We start from the raw sequence: 19895 nt of genomic DNA, 5'->3' as shown, positions 1-19895 counted from the left end.
TCCCAGGTGGGCGACAACAGGAGACAACAAAAAGCCCAACAGGGATCCAGAGGGTAGCACTCTGGAACAACAACCAGGATTCACAGCTCCAGTGGGTCAGTATAGAAGTCCAGGCAGGAAGCTCTATAACTGGCAACTAGAGAAGTGTGAGAGGAGAATATAAGGAGGTTGTGAGTGGCAGACAAGAAACAGCTGAGGAGGAGAAGCTACGGATCACTAAGAAACAACGTGATCTTTAGACATAGAGCGCGCAGCCACCCGCTGCGACTTCCTGACCCCGGGTATAACGGAGTCAGATGTGGCTCTTGACACCCTCGTGACAGTACCCCCCCTTTCACGAGGGGCCTCCGGACACTCAGGACCAGGTCTCTCAGGATGAGAGGCATGGAAAGCCTGAATTAACCTGTTGGCGTTTACCTCTGACGCTGGAACCCACATTCTTTCCTCGGGACCGTAACCCCTCCAATGCACCAGATACTGAAGAGAGCGGCGGACCCGACGAGAATCAACAATTCTGGATATTTGAAACTCCAGATTACTATCCACAATAACAGGAGGAGGTGGCAGCGGTGATGGTTCTAGAGGTGGAACATACTTCTTGAGTAACGACTTATGGAAGACGTTATGGATCTTAAAAGTCTGAGGTAGCTCCAGGCGAAAAGCCACAGGGTTAATGACGGCTACTATTTTATAAGGACCAATGAACCTAGGACCCAGTTTCCAAGAAGGAACCTTCAACTTAATATTCCTAGTAGACAACCACACATAGTCATTCACTCCTAGGTCCGGACCTGGCGACCGTTTCTTATCGGCTATGCATTTATATTTACCACTCATATTTTTCAAGTTAGCTTGCACCTTCTGCCATACCGATGAAAGAGATGAAGAAAACCGTTCCTCTTCGGGAACCCCAGAAGACCCCCCCCTCTTTGAAAGTACAAAATTGGGGATGAAAACCGTATGCACCAAGAAATGGTGACTTGCCAGTGGATTCCTGACAGCGATTATTTATGGCAAACTCGGCTAACGGTAAATATGATGACCACACCTCTTGGTTTTCAGACACAAAACACCTTAAATATGTTTCTAGGTTTTGGTTGGTACGCTCAGTCTGTCCATTCGACTGAGGATGGAAAGCTGAGGAAAAGGACAAGTGTACCCCCAAACGGGAACAAAAAGCTTTCCAAAACTTAGAAATAAACTGGGTTCCCCGATCCGAAACCACATCGGAAGGGACCCCGTGAAGCTTCACGATTTCACAGATAAACACCTGAGCAAGAGTCTTAGCATTAGGAAGTGCGGGTAGCGCAATAAAGTGCACCATTTTGCTAAACCTGTCTACTACTACCAAGATAACTGTTTTACCCGCAGACAAAGGTAAGTCAGTGATGAAATCCATTGATAGATGTGTCCATGGCCTATTGGGGATGAAAAGTGGCAATAAAGACCCTGCTGGACGTGTATGAGAGACTTTCGCGCGTGCACAAGTAGAACAAGTAGACACGAAATCCATTACATCCTGACGCAACCTTGGCCACCAAAAACGACGAGACAATAGCTCCAAGGTTGTATTACTACCCGGGTGCCCAGCAAGTGCCGAATTATGATGTTCCTTTAATAATTCAAGACGCAGGTTTAACGGTACAAACAATTTCTCTGAGGGGCAAGAGGCCGGGGCGTCCCCCTGGGCCTCTAACACCTTTCCCTCTAGAACAGAGTGTACAGCAGAGACAACCACTCCTCTTTGTAAAATAGGTACCGGATCACTAACATTACCCCCTCCAGGGAAACTACGAGATAATGCGTCTGCCTTGGTATTTTTTGCCCCAGGACGATAGGTGATTACAAAGTTAAATCTGGTAAAGAATAGCGACCACCTAGCTTGTCTAGGGGTGAGACGCTTAGCCAATTCTAGGTACAGAAGGTTTTTGTGATCCGTAATCACCGTGACGGGGTGGATTGCTCCCTCTAAGAAGTGACGCCACTCTTCAAACGCCAGTTTAATCGCCAACAGTTCCCTATTTCCAATATCATAGTTCTTTTCTGCTGTAGATAACTTTTTGGAAAAGAAAGCGCAAGGACGCCATTTGCCAGGAGACGGACCCTAAGACAATACAGCCCCCACTCCCACCTCTGACGCATCTACTTCAACAATAAAAGGCTGGGAGACATCAGGTTGAATTAGAACAGGTGCCGAGGTAAATCTCTCTTTTAGAGAGGAAAATGCAATTTTAGCGGCGTCAGACCATTTAGAAAAATCAGTCCCCTTCCTATTCATGTCAGTAAGGGGTTTAACGATCACTGAATAATTTTTAATGAACTTTCTATAGAAATTTGCGAAACCCAAAAAACGTTGTAGAGCTTTAAGGTTCTCAGGAAGATCCCAATCTAAAATTGCCTGGACCTTCCTAGGATCCATACGGAAACCTGAAGCAGATAATAGATATCCCAGGAACTGTATTTCCTGAACGGCGAAGACACATTTTTCAATTTTCGCATATAATTTATTCGTCCGTAGGACCTGCAGTACTTGCCTGACATGTACTTCATGTGTTTTCAGATCAGCCGAATAAATTAAGATATCATCTAGGTATATGACTACAAACCTGCCGATGAGATGACTAAAAATATCATTAACGAAATGTTGGAAGACAGCAGGGGCATTGGTCAGACCGAAAGGCATGACTAAATTTTCATAATGCCCCTCAGGGGTGTTAAAAGCTGTCTTCCACTCATCCCCTTCCTTGATACGAATCAGATTGTAGGCCCCCCTAAGATCAAGTTTGGAGAACCACCTAGCACCCGCAATCTGATTAAAAAGGTCAGGAATGAGAGGAAGAGGGTATGGGTCTCGGATGGTTATCCGGTTTAGCTCACGGAAATCTAGGCAAGGACGCAGGCCCCCATCTTTCTTTTTAACAAAGAAAAACCCTGCAGCCACGGGTGAAGAAGAGGGTCTGATGTGTCCCTTAGCCAGACTCTCGGAGATATAATCTTTCATGGCTTGTCTCTCGGGACCCGAAAGATTATACAACCTGGACTTGGGTAATTTTGCACCGGGAATCAGGTTAACCGGACAATCATAAGGACGATGAGGTGGTAGCTTCTGACAACCCTTTTCAGAAAAAACGTCCTCAAAGTCTGAAATAAATGTAGGTAGGGAAGCTATGGAGGCGATTAAGCAATTGTTATTTAAGCAATTCTCTCTGCAATGCTCACTCCACTCCAATATCTCCCTGGCCTGCCAATCCACCACTGGATTGTGCGCTACCAACCAGGGAAGACCCAATACCACAGGAGAGGGAAGGCCCTCCAGAACGTAACATGAAAGACACTCATTATGGTGGTCCCCTACCCGAAGGTGTAAGTTATGGACAATGTGAGTGAGGTTTCTCTGAGACAGAGGAGCAGAATCAATAGCGAATATGGGAATAGGTCTCTGCAGCGTACAGAGAGACAAACCCATAGTGCGGGCAAAATGGGCATCTATCAAATTTACCCCTGCTCCACTGTCTAGAAAAAAAGAAATAGACTCCGTCTTAACACCAAAAACAATAACCGCTGGCAACACAAATTGAGATGTTCGTATGGAGGAAACGTATGCCCCCCGGCTGACATCCTCCGCACAGCCTGGGGTTAGTAGTTTTCCGACGGTCTTTTGTTTTTGAGAAAGGAGGGACAGACATTAATGAAATGACCCCTCCCCCCACAGAAAAAACAAGCCCCCCACCTACGGCGAACCTCAGGAGGACGGACCTGACGAGAAGTTCCTCCTAGCTGCATAGGCTCATCTAAGTCAGTACAGACTAACTGCTGCTTGGGAGAGGTTACCAATTGCTCAGGAATTTTCGATCTCTCCCTAAGACGTCTATCTATTCTGATAGAGAGGGACATAACAGCATCAAGGGAAAGGGGGGTCTCATACAGCGCCAGCGCATCCTTAACCCTTTCAGATAACCCAGAGCAGAACTGACTCCAGAGAGCCGGGTCGTTCCACTGAGTATCCGTAGCCCACCTACGGAACTCTGAGCAATATTCCTCTGCTGACCGATCTCCCTGTAGGAGTCTCCGTAACTTCGGTCAGGGTCATCATATATGAGACCCAAAGCCCCAAAAAATCCCTCCACTGACCGGAGAGCCTGGGAACCAGGGGGTAACGAGAACGCCCAGGATTGCGGGTCCCCCTGAAGCAGGGAAATAACAATCCCCACCAGCTGTTCTTCCTTACCTGAGGAGTAAGGGCGCAGCTTAAAATATAATTTGCAGGCCTCACGGAACGTCACTAATTTGTCCCTTCCCCCAGAAAATCTGTCAGGAAGAACAACCTTGGGTTCTGTAACAACCTGGTTACCCATAGCAACCGCTGGGCTTGCGGTCTGCTGCATTTGCTGCTGTTGTTGGAGGACAGACGCCTTCAATCCTGCCACCTCCAAAGACAGGCCTTGAAGCTGTTTTGCCAAAGCAGCAATAGGATCCATATTGGATTCTAAGTAGAGAGAAAAAAAAATTATTTTTATTTTTTTCTCCCCAAAAATAAGGGCCAGTTATAATATCACGATCGGCGTGACTATCACATACGTGACACAGAGGAAGGGAAAGAGGAAGGCCCTGCCCAAGTGAGAGGGAAGGTGGTGACCCCTGACTCACCTTGCGGCTGGCACCTGGCTGCCCTGACGTCCCTAGACGGGTTCCTCACCCGTACGCCGATCACGTGCCTAAAACCCTGGCTTTCCCTAAGATGAGCCCTAGATAGTGAACAGGGCGGTGGGAACACTAGTCCGCACCACTAGCTCTAAAGGAAAACACCAAGGGGAGGACAGACAATACAGACTCAACATATAATCCCAGGTGGGCGACAACAGGAGACAACAAAAAGCCCAACAGGGATCCGGAGGGTAGCACTCTGGAACAACAACCAGGATTCATAGCTCCAGTGGGTCAGTATAGAAGTCCAGGCAGGAAGCTCTATAACTGGCAACTAGAGAAGTGTGAGAGGAGAATATAAGGAGGTTGGGAGTGGCAGACAAGAAACAGCTGAGGAGGAGAAGCTACGGATCCCTGAGTGAGACAAAAAGGATTGCAAGGCAAACACAGAAAACAATCACTAAGAAACAACGTGATCTTTAGACATAGAGAGCGCAGCCACCCGCTGCGACTTTCTGACCCCGGGTATAACGGAGTCAGACGTGGCTCTTGACACCCTCGTGACAGTCATCTGGCGCAGCACCCCATCACTCTCCTTCATGGTCAAATAGCCCTTACACAGCCTGGAGGTGTGTTTGGGGTCATTGTCCTGTTGAAAAATAAATGATGGTCCAACTAAACGCAAACCGGATGGAATAGCATGCTGCTGCAAGATGCTGTGGTAGCCATGCTGGCTCAGTATGCCTTCAATTTTGAATAAATCCCCAACAGTGTCACCAGCAAAGCACCCCCACACCATCACACCTCCTCCTCCATGCTTCACGGTGGGAACCAGGCATGTAGAGTCCATCCGTTCACCCTTTCTGCGTCGCACAAAGACACGGTGGTTGGAACCAAAGATCTCAAATTTGAACTCATCAGACCAAAGCACAGATTTCCACTGTCTCATGTCCATTCCTTGTGTTCTTTAGCCCAAACAAGTCTCTTCTGCTTGTTGCCTGTCCTTAGCAGATATTCTACCATGAAGGCCTGATTCACACAGTCTCCTCTTAACAGTTGTTCTAGAGATGTGTCTGCTGCTAGAACTCTGTGTGGCATTGACCTGGTCTCTAATCTGAGCTGCTGTTAACCTGCGATTTCTGAGGCTGGTGACTCGGATGAACTTATCCTCCGCAGCAGAGGTGACTCTTGGTCTTCCTTTCCTGGGGCGGTCCGCATGTGAGCCAGTTTCTTTGTAGCGCTTGATGGTTTGTGTTACTGCACTTGGGGACACTTTCAAAGTTTTCCCAATTTTTCGGACTGACTGACCTTTATTTCTTAAAGTAATGATGGCCACTCGTTTTTCTTTACTTAGCTGCTTTTTTCTTGCCATAATACAAATTCTAACAGTCTATTCAGTAGGACTATCAGCTGTGCATCCACCTGACCTCTCCCCAACGCAACTGATGGCCCCAACCCCATTTATAAGGCAAGAAATCCCACTTATTAAACCTGACAGGGCACACCTGTGAAGTGAAAACCATTTCAGGTGACTACCTCTTGAAGCTCATCAAGAGAATGCCAAGAGTGTGCAAAGCAGTAATCAAAGCAAAAGGTGGCTACTTTGAAGAACCTAGAATATGACATATTTTCAGTTTCACACTTTTTTGTTATGTATATAATTCCACATGTGTTAATTCATAGTTTTGATGCCTTCAGTGTGAATCTACAATTTTCTTAGTCATGAAAATAAAGAAAACTCTTTGAATGAGTCCAAACTTTTGGTCTGTGCTGTATGTTTCATCCGAAGTCCATTCGCTCATCCCTAAGGGTATTTTTACACTTGCGTTGTGAAGATCCAGCAGGCAGTTTCGTCGCTGGATCCGGAAATCTGTGTGCAAACGGATAGCATTTGTAGACAGATCCAGATTTGGATCCGTCTAACAAATGCATTGAAACACCGAATCTGTCTCTCCGGTGTCATCCAGAAAAACAGATCCGGTATTTATTTGTTTTGCGTTTTTTAAAGGTCTGCACATGCGCAGACCGCAAAACCGGATCCGTTTTGCCGGAACACTTGGTGCTGGATCCAGAATTAATGCATTACAATGAAAAATAATGCCGAATCCGGCATTCCGGCAAGTGTTCCGGAATTTTGGACGGAGAAAATACTGCAGCATGCGGAAACAGGACGGTTCCGTTTTGCAGCCCATAGACTTCTATTATAATGGAATTAATACCTCTCCTGCATAGCATTCTGTCAAAGAATTGTGTTATGGTCCGTGGTAACGGAATCCATAACGCAATTCACCTTTTACCACCAAGCGAAGTGTGAACGAATTTCATAAGTAGAAATTCGTTCATCTCTAAAAATAACCAAACAATCAGATAAGGCTAGTTTCACACTAGCATTAAAGCAATTTTTCTGGATCTGCCATAATTAAATAGTGCTACTAGCCGTAAGCAAGTTTTCCGGGTGTGGCATAGTCGGATAGTGCTGCATGTCTTCTGAATCCCATGCACTATAATGGTATCTTGGGGAATCTGGCCTCACCACGGCAGGACAAATATTGCTGAGCGAAACAGTTTTAGTTCAGCTGAATCCTGGCATAAATGCTGGGAGTGGCTGGGAACCATTATATGACACCTATACGGGAGAACCCAAGCACTCTGTATGCAGAAATCTGCACATAAATATACCAAAATATATCTTTACCAAAGTTTAGAAAAGACATAAACATAATAAATACAAGAGTAAATTGGCAGTGACAAACACAAACACAAGGAGTATGCCACACAAACAAGGGTCAAATATAAATACCATAGAAAGACACTGTTATATAAAGGAATGGGCGTCTGTGAATAATCAAGCCATATGGTTCACCCTCCTGACCATGAGAATATCCGTTTGCATATTACATTACAGACCCGGTTGATGGCACCTCCAAAAAAAACATATAGTCAATGGGGCCCAGCAGTGAACGGCAGTATCCGGCTAGGCCGAATCTGGAGAACTCCGGCAGGTTGTTCCTCTGCTGGGACAGCCTGTCAGATTGCTTTATCGCTAGTGTGAAACTAGCCTAACAACAAAATATATAAATTCAAATCAATACAAGAGAGAGCATCATAATATAAAAGTATAATACTCATAAAAATATGATGCACATTTGAGACTGAAGACCCCTACTAATATGGAGACTTATTATAAAGTCTTATTGCTGTGGAGAAGAACAACCTCACTCAGTGCTCCCTAACACAACGCAACTGAATTCCTCTGCCACTGAACATGCTTCTCTGCTTCATCGCTACATTGTGCAGTGGATGTAAAACATTGCCCATAATAGCCTTCCATTTCTTTAAGGTCAGTTTTTCTACTAGTGCTTCCAGCATGTCCAACTTAGGCCTGTTTAGAACAGACCCAGCAGGCTGTTCCGGCTGGGAACATCCTGTCGGACCCGTCCTTGCCGGACACAGTCGTGTACTGCCGACAATCCGTCCTGCTTCGGATTCCTATTTTAAAATATTTTTAAATACACAGATAAGAATACAGTAGTAATTCACTGAAGTCTCGCGCGACTTCGGCCGAGACGAAGTTTGGCTACACGGAGCCAGTACATTTTAATGCCATACGGAAACAGCATTAACAACGAAGTTTTTGAACAAATAACTTTGGATCTAAGATCCAAAGCTTGATTCGCTCAAGCCTAGTTTCCGCCATGCCCCCACTCTCCACTGCTTGGGAGACCATGCAACGCTTACACTAGGCCCCTTGATGGCTGCCGTAAAAAGGCGTAATAGTGGTCACTAAGGGGTTAAGTTGCGTTGCAAATCATTTACACCAGTTGACAAAGTCTGCCACCAGCTCCACATATTCAGCATCCTGTCTGTTACTGATACAGACCACAATGGCAGTTTCATCCGAGAATTTCTGCAGATAACACAAGCCAGAGTTGTACCTAAACTACGAAGTGTAGATTTTAAAGGGGTTGTGTCACGAAGCACATTCTACATTTTTAAACCAGCACCTACATCTAAATACTTTTGTAATTGCATGTAATTTAAAATTAAGCATAGCCACTGAGTTATTCAATAAAATGTATCTGTATAGCGCCACCTGCTGTTTGTTCTTTTCCTGATTCTATGCCCATCAACCTGAGCTGGTCGAACATGCTCAGTTTGCACCTTCAACTGCCACCAGCCATATGTTCGGTTACAGGGAGAGAGCTGCAGCAGAAAGGACACACACCTAGAGCTGCCAGTCTAAAGTTATTCTAACTGAGCAATTGGAGCAGTGAATGTGGAGATCTCTGGTAGGGATGAGCGATGAAACATCCAAAGTCGATTTGCATAAAACTTTGTTACAATACTGTATGGAGCGAGCACTCCGTACAGTATTAGAATGTATTGGCTGCGATGCTCCAAAGTTATAACTTCGCAAAGACTTTGGGTAATAACTTCAGAAATTAATTTGTACTGTTAAAAACCTTTTACCGAACTCTCGGTACCAGATGGTATATTTTTTAAGTTTTTTTACAGTAGAAATTAATTTTTGAAGTTATTACCCGAAGTCTTGCACTCGCTCCCTACAGTATTCTAACAAAGTTTTATGCGAATCGACTTCGGATGTTTCATTCGAAGTTGATTGGCTCATCCGTAATCTCTGATTCCATGTGAGGTTCAGGACTGGTTCTAGCCATGTTATAAAGTGTACTATATGATGTCTGATTTTAAAAAAAATCTTCAATCATGGCATAACCCTTTTAAATAAGAATGGTGCTAGGATAGTCCCCTGGGAAGCCCCACAGGACCCAAGGCCGTGTCTGAGACACAGCCCTGTGACCATACAAACTGTGGCCCAGTGGTCAGATAGTCCATCATCCATAAGATAATGGACCACCCCTAACTATCATAGCTTCTACCCAAGTAACACAAGCTGCATGGCTTTAAATCCACTGGAGAAGTAAAAAAACTTGATCCCCACAGCACTATTACTAGTGTCCAAATGGGGATATACTTTATTCAGTAGGTAGGTCACCGCCTTATTCACACCAGTGCTATCCTGATAATCAAACTGCAGGGGGTCCAGGTAAGGCTACATTCACATGACGTGTGACGGACATTTTATTTGTAACGGCCGTCACATGTCTATTTTAAGAACAATGATAGTCTATGTGGTTATTCACACTGCAGTGAATAACGGACGTAAAAAAAATAGAACATATTTTGTCTGTTTTCACTGATCAACAGTCTCCATACAATTGAATGAGACCAGTTCTAACGTTTGGTTTGTTTTTAATGGATGTTTTTCGTGTGAGTGTAGCATAAGGGACAGCAGATGTAGGGAGCAGGTTAAAATTCTCAGGGAAGGGGAAAAGCTTATAAAAGAAAGAAAAAAGCTTAAAGGGAATGTGTCACTAGAATATGACCCATTGTTTGAATACATTTTTACATTAAATCTATATTTTTAAAATTCCCAATTTTGTTTTTTCTATGTTCATGGCCCTATATACTGTATATCTTTTAAAAAATCCCCAAATCATGCTGTTATGGCAGTGGTCCCTGCCACCACACTCTTCTCCTGCCAGTGACCATGGCCACTACCTTGCTTATCTGCTCCATAGATCCAGTGTTCTGGCAATACAGTCCCACCAGAGTCCCACTCTGCCTGTCCAGCGATCCTGGCTACCAGGGTAATGCTATCCTCCCATGTTGGGTAAGGCCTGCTTCTTGTTGACAGTGCTTCTCTGTGCCCATAAGGCGTGCTCTCTTTAGATATTAAAGAGGACCTTTCACCAGAATAAAACTTCTAAACTAACTATACAGACATGTAGAGCGGCGCCCAGGGACCCCCCTGCACTTACTGTTATACCTGGGCGCCGCTCCGTTCTCCCAGTATAGGCTCCGGTATCTTCATATTTTCGGCTCAACTGGGTGGAGCCTGCCGGTCCTTCTCCCAGGCTGTAGCGCTGGCCAATCGCAGCGCTCAGGCTATGAGCTGAGTGCTGCGATTGGCCAGCACTACAGCATGGGCGAATGAGACGCCGGCAGGTTCCCCTGGGTGGAGCCTAACTATGAAGATACCGGAGGCTATACCGGGAGAACGGAGTGGCGTCCAGGTATAACAGTAAGTGCAGGGGGATCCCTGGGCGCCACTCTACATGTCTGTATAGTTAGTTTATAAGTTTTATTCTAGTGAAAGGTCCTCTTTAAATGGCAAGTGCATGTACCTTAATCTTCCTCAGCCAATGTCTAGCTAACCTTGGTTACTTAAGGCACCTCCCTCTATGGGAAGGTGCCTGAGCAGTAGGTTCTACTAGTACGCTTGTTTCCTGCCAAGGTGTTTTTCCCTGTTCCGTCTGACTTTTGGAATTGACCCTTCATTGCCTGACCTGATATTGCCTGTTCTCCATACTAATCCTGAGCTGCCCACCCTGACTTTCAAATGTTTATTGGATTGCACATACTTTTTCCTGATCCTTGATGCTCTGCACTGGTGTCTCTTGACCCCCGTGGGTCAGTAGTCACATGAACAGAGACTACTTCAAGAGGTAGCAGCCTGGTGGTTCTGCTGCAAAGGAGTCCAGATCCCTGTACAGGGGTTAAAAGCTTGTGGGAGCCACTTAGATAATAACCCTTAGGAGTACCCTCAAGTCAAATCTGTTCAAGCGACATAGCGGATCCACATCCGCTTGGTTATATCACACCAGCCACTAGGCATATAATATTTAAAGACTTCCTGTTCTTCGAGAGCAGCCACACTGGCCACATAAGTAATATTCTACAGGGAATCTCATTGACTTCTAAGGGAAAGTTTTCTAGGCATGCTCTGTGACCGATGCAGATGTCAAGAGGGAGTAGATAAGCTGTGATATCACTCTTTGGCCTCATGCACACGACCGTTGTGTGCATCCGCGTCCGTTCTGTCATTTTTCACCATTTAGCGGAGGTCCCATTCATGAAAAAACATTTTTCGTGTGCATGAGGCATTTGTGAATGGTGGATTCTTAGTTATGTGTACAAAGCCGATATCTGTCATTGTAATCCTATCTATGATGATAATGTGCTGCCTACTGAAAATGTATTATACAGAACAGGAAGTCTTGACATATTATTTGGCCTAGTAAAACTGCATGACTTTAGGTAAAACTGCACAATTTTAGGTAAAACTGCACAATTTTAGGTATTTTTTAAACACAGACAGTGACATGGAAAATTAAAACAAAAACACCAAAAGTTCCCCAAAAAATACGTTTAACATAAAAACGTGATTTAAACAATAGGTAATTGTTGAGGAAGGGTTAAGACGCATGCATATATATACATATATGCATGCAAACACGTGCATGCGTGTATGATATATATGCATGCATTAATAGTCACTTTATAGAATGATGTGCGCAGATGTGCCCAGCATCTGCACACATCTGCCCTTAGTGGCCCACGGGGGCTCATGGTGGCCTCTGTAGGAAACTTGTGGTAACTATGACCCTTATAATATAGGTGTATAAATATAGATAAGATATATATTCATATGCCCCCTGATACATGTCTCCATGTACCCCAGTATCGGTGTATACATGTGTATGGATGTGCCCCAAGCATCCATACACATGTATATTATATATATATATATATATCCCCCCGCTGCTGGAGATAATTGTGCATGATAGAAGGGAGGGATAAACCTCCCCTCCTTCTATTATGCGCATTCCGACAGCACGATTACTATCGCGCTGTCTGGAATGCTAAAGGCTACAGGCGGGGGATCAAAGGCTTCTCCTGCCTGTTAGTATATGGCGCGTCGCCGATGTGCGCGTGCGGGCCGGCGCAGTGACGTCATATCACTGCGCCGGCCCACGTGGCTCTGATGGGCGGGCGCGCGCCACCTGGTGGGCGGTGCGGACCGCCGGAGATAAATATCCGGCGGTCCCTGGACTGCGGGCAGAAGGGAGCGGACCCCCCCTGAAGGAGCGCAACCTGCGCTCAGGAAGAGGACCCCTACCGGACACCCCCTGATAGGAGAGCGCGGTCGGCGCTCGGGATTCGGAGCGGCATAACCTCCTAGACGAACGAGCAACAAACATTAAGTAACCCCTATCCCACCAACGATATCCCTGACCACCTACCTAACCCTTACACCCCTGAGCCCAAATAACCCTTACCCCATACCACTCATAACCAAACCCCTATTCCCCTGGTTAACCCCTGACCTCCAAACCCCTACACCCCTGATAACCACTGACCTATTCCCCTGATTGCAAACCCCTGCATATCCAAACCCCTACTCCCCTGGTTACTACATTTGCAGGGTATTTACCCTTGCATTGCTGTGTAGCCCTGCAATACTGTATTTGTGTCGGTGGCCTGCATACACCCCTGTAGTGCCACCGTTAACCCTCATCGTACCTTAGGGATAGAATTAGTCAGGTGGGGTGGGCTGCTAATACATGTGTGTGAGTGTATTGTATAGTTTGTGGGTGGAATTTGGGAACTGTGTAGTGTAGTTTAGTGCTGTATTTATAGTACTGTATTGTTAGTGTATTGCGTGCGTAGTGTATTGTTGGTATTAATAAATACTATGTGTTATTTGTAACTATCTGTGTAATGTGTGGTTATTAGCGATAGTTAGTTTAGTAAGGCGCATGCAGCTAGCTTAGTGATTAGCGTGAGGCAAAGTATAGTGAAAGTATTGTGTTGTTATATAAAGGTATAAATAGGCGGAGTCATCAATAGACGGCTCCTCCTATTTATGAATATTAATTATCGATATTCGCATAATATTGGTAATTAATATTCCCCCTTTACATTGGCGAGCCAGGCCCACTGCTTAGATTTTGACATCTGTGTTTGGTTTTGAGGTTAGAGGTCGGTTATACTGTGGATTGTCAGGCAAGAGAGACGCGGTCAGCGATCTGAGCGTCTAGGACCTGATCATTCGGACAGGTAACGCGACTCTTCCATATAGTACCAAACGCAGATCAAAATCTTTAGCAGAGAATCTATGTTCTATCTGTGAACTAATATTTTACTATTTGCTTTACACGGTCACTGCATCGCTCAAGTGATTGCGAGGGAGAAGAGGACACGTCACTGAAAGAGATCCATCTTCATTGGAGCGGCGTACAAGTCCGGCTGGTCAGGAAGAAGCGATCCGGGAGAAAAAGGACTTCTTCCAAGCAGCTGCGTAGGATGAAGAGGTATGGCATTTAATTTTAACCCTTCCGTTTTTTTTGCGGACTGTGAAAAACGGATGACACACGGAAGCACCACGTCCGTATTATACGGACTTACGGAACTGAAACGGAAACATACGGATCCGTGATTTACGGACCGCAAAACCACCACGGTCGTGTGAATGCTCCCTTATACTGAGGTCAAGGCCTTCAAGGAGCAGACTGCCTCTACTAATGTGACGGTAGCCAAATAGAAGGCTCAGGTTGCTGTAAGCTCCCAGATAATGACTGGCATGCAACAGGTCATCACCAAGTTGGTGCCGGCCCTTTCTTTTCCCATAAAGTCAGGGTCGGAATCTCCCAAAACTTTGCCCTATGCAGGGCAAAAAGGGGGGAGAGTAGTCTGTGACGGGCCAAATCACCAGACCAAGCCGGTCCAGACTAACAGAGATTTTTCCCTGACTTTGGGGAAAAGAAAGATTGTGAAAAGTGCCTCCCTGAGAATGGAACAATTCAGGGAGCGCAGTTGCAGTGTGGACGGACCTAAGCCATGCCGTGCAATCATCAAATGTTTTGCGTGTGGTGGCTTGGGTCATATAACGAAGCACTGCAAAACAAGTGAGAACATAACACACAGGACAGGAAACCAATTCACGTGTTTCAGGTGTGGGAACAAAGGACACATTGCAAGGATTTGCCCTTGTGCAAGTAATTGCAATGTGTCCAACAGTAGAATTAGCCAGGTAAAAAATTGTGCAGTGGGGTCTAGTCAGCTTGGCCATAAAGGGGTTACCTCTCGGCAGCATCACCAGCTGCTGAGGGGTCAGAGTGGCCAAGCTAGGCTAGGCAACATTTGACACCCCTGTACTGTTTGTTACACCGTTTGTTCCCTGTGCATGTCCATGTTGTGTGTTTTTGTTATCTGTTTGTAAGTTTTCTTGATGTTGATGGTGGTAGTCCTTGTCTACGAATGTGTTCCACCATGCTGATTTTTGTAGTTTACATTCCTTGCTGCGGGTCATTCTTGTGTCCCCTTTGGGTAGAACTTTGTTATACTGTGGATCGGGAACGTATATGTTCGCGAGCAGATAATTTCACACGGGAAATCCTGCTGGTCGGGAGAAGGCATAAGGACCTTCTCCATGCAGCACACAAAGGATGGTGTGATATTTATTCCGGGCAACCAGGGTCTCAGATCGATACAGATAACACTGTTGTGCTCAAGGTTTTCGGTAGGGCTGTGTTGCACTGGGGACTGGGGCGGACAGACAACATTGGTGTAATGTTGTCATGCGCACTTAATTCTAGTCCGATCAGGTAGCACAGCTCTGATAGGGATTGGACGCAGAGTGTTTGGCAGCAGAGTGTGGACTGTGTTCTTGTGTTGTGGGGTCCTGGGGAGCCAGGGCATGACCCATGCCATTGGTTCTGCGGGCATCCACAAGACAGGATCACAGGGGGAAGTCAGCCTGGGTACACATGAGTGGACGGGGATACGGTGCCATCAATAACAAGATGGTGCTTTGTCCACAGCACTTCAGTTATCCTAACCTAGTAGGGTGGCCATCCTTATCTGTTGGTGCAGAGGGATGTGTAGCAGAGGACGCGATCCTCTGAAGGTAGGGTGTTCAGACACCAGTGTTAGGATGACGAGGGGTCCTGTGAGATAAAGGGCAGCCCAATACCTTTCTCTACTCATGGGTCAAAGGTATTGGTGCTGGGATTTTTAACATTTAATTGCACCGTGAGGGGAGAAATCCCCCAGGAGCGCCTGGTATTTTCTTCTGCCATAGGTGTGTTTATATGGAGCAGAGGAAAAACCCAGATGACGCCACAGAAGAGACCAGCTATCCCCCCTGACACTCTTGTGAGGCTCCAGAGGATCCCACTGGATTTTGGCAACAAAGCGACCTTTGTTTAGAGGTGTTCTAGAGATGAAGGACTGTGCTACAATCCAGCGGGAGCATTATCTCAGGCTCTGGAGAAAGACTTGGAGACGTTCGGGTGGAAGAGCTTATACTACGATCGCTTGTTTCACCCAGTGAAACTTCTTCTGGTTCTGGTCATCTACATTAGACGGAGGGTCAAGGGACTTATTGACCAAATACACCAGAACCAGACAGAACTTTACCGAACTAACCGAAGGAGGAGGCTCAGGACATAACTCAAGCATTGTTCCTGTAGCCAAATATTGTATGGACACACTTTGTTTCCTATGAGGGTTCGGGACGTATAACTTGTACTACCCTGAAACCCCATAGCACATTGTACATTTATTGATTTTGTTTGTCGGTCGATGGTGTACCCATAGACACTCTAGGTACAAATGTGTGACAGCCCACACCCAGGGAAACTTGCCCAACACACTGTGGTGAGTTATTATTTTGCTGTACACATTTGCATCCTATAGTCGTTTCCCATTGACACAAGGGTCTGCGACCTACCTGTGTCTTTGGAGGTGTAGAGATATGCCAGGTTGCATGAGTCTCTATGGGTACACATACATATAATGGAATTTGGTGGTGTTGGGAGGGATGTGACCTGTGTTTTGTGTGAATGGGGATAAGGTTAGGACACGATAGGGAAAGGCATCCTTTGTTTTCCATTTGCCACCTTGAACCCTGGAACGGTGAAGTTCTTAAGGGAAGGGCTGGATGTGTAGTGTGGCGGAGGTGTTCTCCTCAGTTAGAATTTAGGTACTATGACATCACCGCTTAAAAGTCTGACCTGCCTTGTAAAGACCTATTAATTTGTCCACGGGAGAACCGCACCCATCAAGATGGAAACAGATGTTGGACGAAAGTCGTGATTGAAGAAAGTTGGGACTGAGGTTGTGAGGGTGAACCCGCTCCAGATTCCTTGGGGGCGGGCCATACCTGAAGATCGGCAGAATTACTGAGAGACTGTGGGGGTGTGGACACTCCAAAATGGGGGTGGGCAACACTGGAAGACTGTTACTTGGAGGAAAGGCCAGTTAAAGGTTGTGAGGGTGAACCCGCTCCAGATTCCGTAGAGGCGGGCCATACCTGAAGATCGGCATAACTACCGAGAGACTGTGGGGGTATGGTCACTCCAAACATTGGGAGTGGCCAACACTGGAAGACTATTCAAAAGATGTCAAGAAAGTACCCGCGAGAAGAAGACGGTGTATCCTGTGGACGGAGGAGTAGGTTACGGTGAAGGGCAGGTCGGAGGAAGCTGGATGAGGGATGTCTAGGTACCTAAAGATCAGTGTGCACTACAGGTCTTCCTGAACTTCCACCAAGGATGGGGTTGAGGGGGGTCAAATATATCTCGACCCTTTTCCCCCAAGATATTGTCTTAATTCCACAACAGGGGGATTGTTGAGGAAGGGTTGAGACGCATGCATATATATACATATATGCATGCAAACACGTGCATGCGTGTATGATATATATGCATGCATTAATGGTCACTTTATAGGATGATGTGCGCAGATGCGCTCATGGTGGCCCCTGTAGAAACATGTGGTAACTGTGCCCCCTTATAATATAGGTGTATAAATATAGATAAGATATATATTTATATGCCCCCTGATACATGTCTTCATGTACCCCAGTATCGGTGTATACATGTGTATGGATGTGCCCCAAGCATCCATACACATGTATAACATATATATATATATATATATATATATATATATATCCCCCATATCCATAGGCCCCAATATCTGAAACCAGGTGCATCAGCGTGAATGTGCCCCAAGCATTCACCCTGATGCAATCTGGCTGATTGCATCAGAATAACCGGACAAGGGTCCGGTAATCCTGATGGCTACAAAGGACTCAGGTTCAACAGAATCTGAGTCCTTTGTTCTAATTATCTCCAGCGCTGCTGGAGATAATTATGCATGATAGACAACGCGATTACTATCGCGCTGTCCGGAATGCTAAAGGCTACAGGCGGGAGATCAAAGGCTTCTCCCGCCTGTTAGTATATGACGCGTCCCCGATGTGCGCGTGTGGGCCGGCACAGTGACGTCATATCACTGCGCCGGCCCATGTGGCTCTGATGGGCGGTGCGGGAGTGCAGGCCGCCAGAGATAAATATCCGGCGGTCCCTGTACTGCGGGCAGAAGGGAGCGGACCCCCCCTGAAGGAGCGCAACCTGCGCTCAGGAAGAGGACCCCTACCGGACACCCCCTGATAGGAGAGCGCGATCGGCGCTCGGGATTCGGAGCGGCGTAACCCCCTAGATGAACGAGCAACAAACATTAAGTAACTCCTATCCCACCAACGATATCCCTGACCCCCTACCTAACCCTTACACCCCTGAGCCCAAATAACCCTTACCCCATACCACTCATAACCAAACCCCTACACCCCTGATAACCACTGACCTATACCCCTGATTGCAAACCCCTGCATATCCAAACCCCTACTCCCCTGGTTACTACATTTGCAGGGTATTTACCCTTGCATTGCTGTGTAGCCCTGCAATACTGTATTTGTGTCGGTGGCCTGCATACACCCCTGTAGTGCCACCGTTAACCCTCATCGTACCTTAGGGATAGAATTAGTCAGATGGGGTGGGCTGCTAATACATGTGTGTGAGTGTATTGTATAGTTAGTTTGTGGGTGGAATTTGGGAACTGTGTAGTGTAGTTTAGTGCTGTATTTATAGTACTGTATTGTTAGTGTATTGCGTGCGTAGTGTATTGTTGGTATTAATAAATACTATGTGTTATTTGTAACTATCTGTGTAATATGTGATTATTAGCGATAGTTAGTTTAGTAAGGCGTATGCAGCTAGCTTAGTGATTTGAGGGGTTAAATGCGTGTGATTGACGTTATCGTTGATCACACACCTTGGTCCCAGTTGCCTGCTGTTTAAAACAGCAGGCACCTGGCAGCTATGGCACTGCTGCGCTCGTGAGTGGGTAAAATTTTTAAAAACCCAATCATCTGTTCCAGCACTGTGGGTCCAGTAAGGACCAGCCTTATGGGTATGCGACCTATACAGTCACACATCTGAAGGGGGTGCCAGATGGTCCCTTTTCCCAGGCTCCTGGTCACCATGTTGATTCACTCTACTGTACTAAATTGGATGCAGAAGTAATTAAGAATTCAACTCAGCGCTAGTGGGACAAAGGAATGGGACATTAGTTCTCTGGTCTGCTGCTCAGAGTTTTTTTTTTGTTTTTTTTAGATGCAGTTACCGTGATGTCATCAGTGTGTCACCTGCAGTGTTCTGCAAATTCAAGCCTGGCCAGACAGTACGCCAGATCTACATTGTTGGGTGAAACTGTGGAACCGGGGAGAGGCGAGCATATTCAGGGGCAGGAACAAGTGCATTGGGCACTATAGGGGGAACAGAGCAGGTGGCACTATAGTGAAACAAAACAAATGGGACTATACGGGCACAAAGCACAAGACACTATAGGAGGCACAGCGCAAGAGATGGTATATAAAGATCAAGCCAGATACACTGACCATTAAAAATGTCAAAAAGGTCTGTTTTTAGCATCCTTTTTTTCACTGATACCGTTCTGAGAAACTGCCATTAAAAATGGTCCCCTTCAATTTTATGGGGGCTGTCGGTCCATGAAAACTGACACAATTGTCTATCCTATTTTGTCCTATTTTTTTAATGACCATTATTCACGGGCCGTAAAAAAACAGCTGAGTAAATAACCCCATTGACTACTATTGTGACGGCCATTAAAAAGATGTCTTTCACACGGCCATTTTTCATGTGAATTTATCCTAATACCATATCTCCATGACACATGATTTACAAAGTTAAATAGTTGTCTGGTAAAAAAAAAAAAAACTAAATCCCTCATTTAGTTTGAAAGCAGGCTTTAAAAATTTCAGATTATCTGGAAAGGTCATCAATTCCCAAAACCTTTTCCCCTGACCTCCTCAACAAGACAACCTTTCAGCAATGCCATCCCTCTGAGTCTTTTGAAGTAAAGCGCTGCTTTATAATAAGACTTCCTATTGTTTCTACACTTATCTGCGTCTTTTTCATTGTAATCATCTCTTAATGAATTATTGTCTATTATTTACAAAGTTTTTAGTTTGGTATACTCTTTTTGCTGCTCCAGCTTTGGGCAGCTATGTATTATTAAAA

This window comes from Bufo gargarizans, chromosome 3, assembly GCF_014858855.1.
Source record: "Bufo gargarizans isolate SCDJY-AF-19 chromosome 3, ASM1485885v1, whole genome shotgun sequence".
Classification (NCBI taxonomy): domain Eukaryota; kingdom Metazoa; phylum Chordata; class Amphibia; order Anura; family Bufonidae; genus Bufo; species Bufo gargarizans.
The sequence above is the reverse complement of the archived record's forward strand: the minus strand, read 5'-3'. Positions refer to the sequence as shown.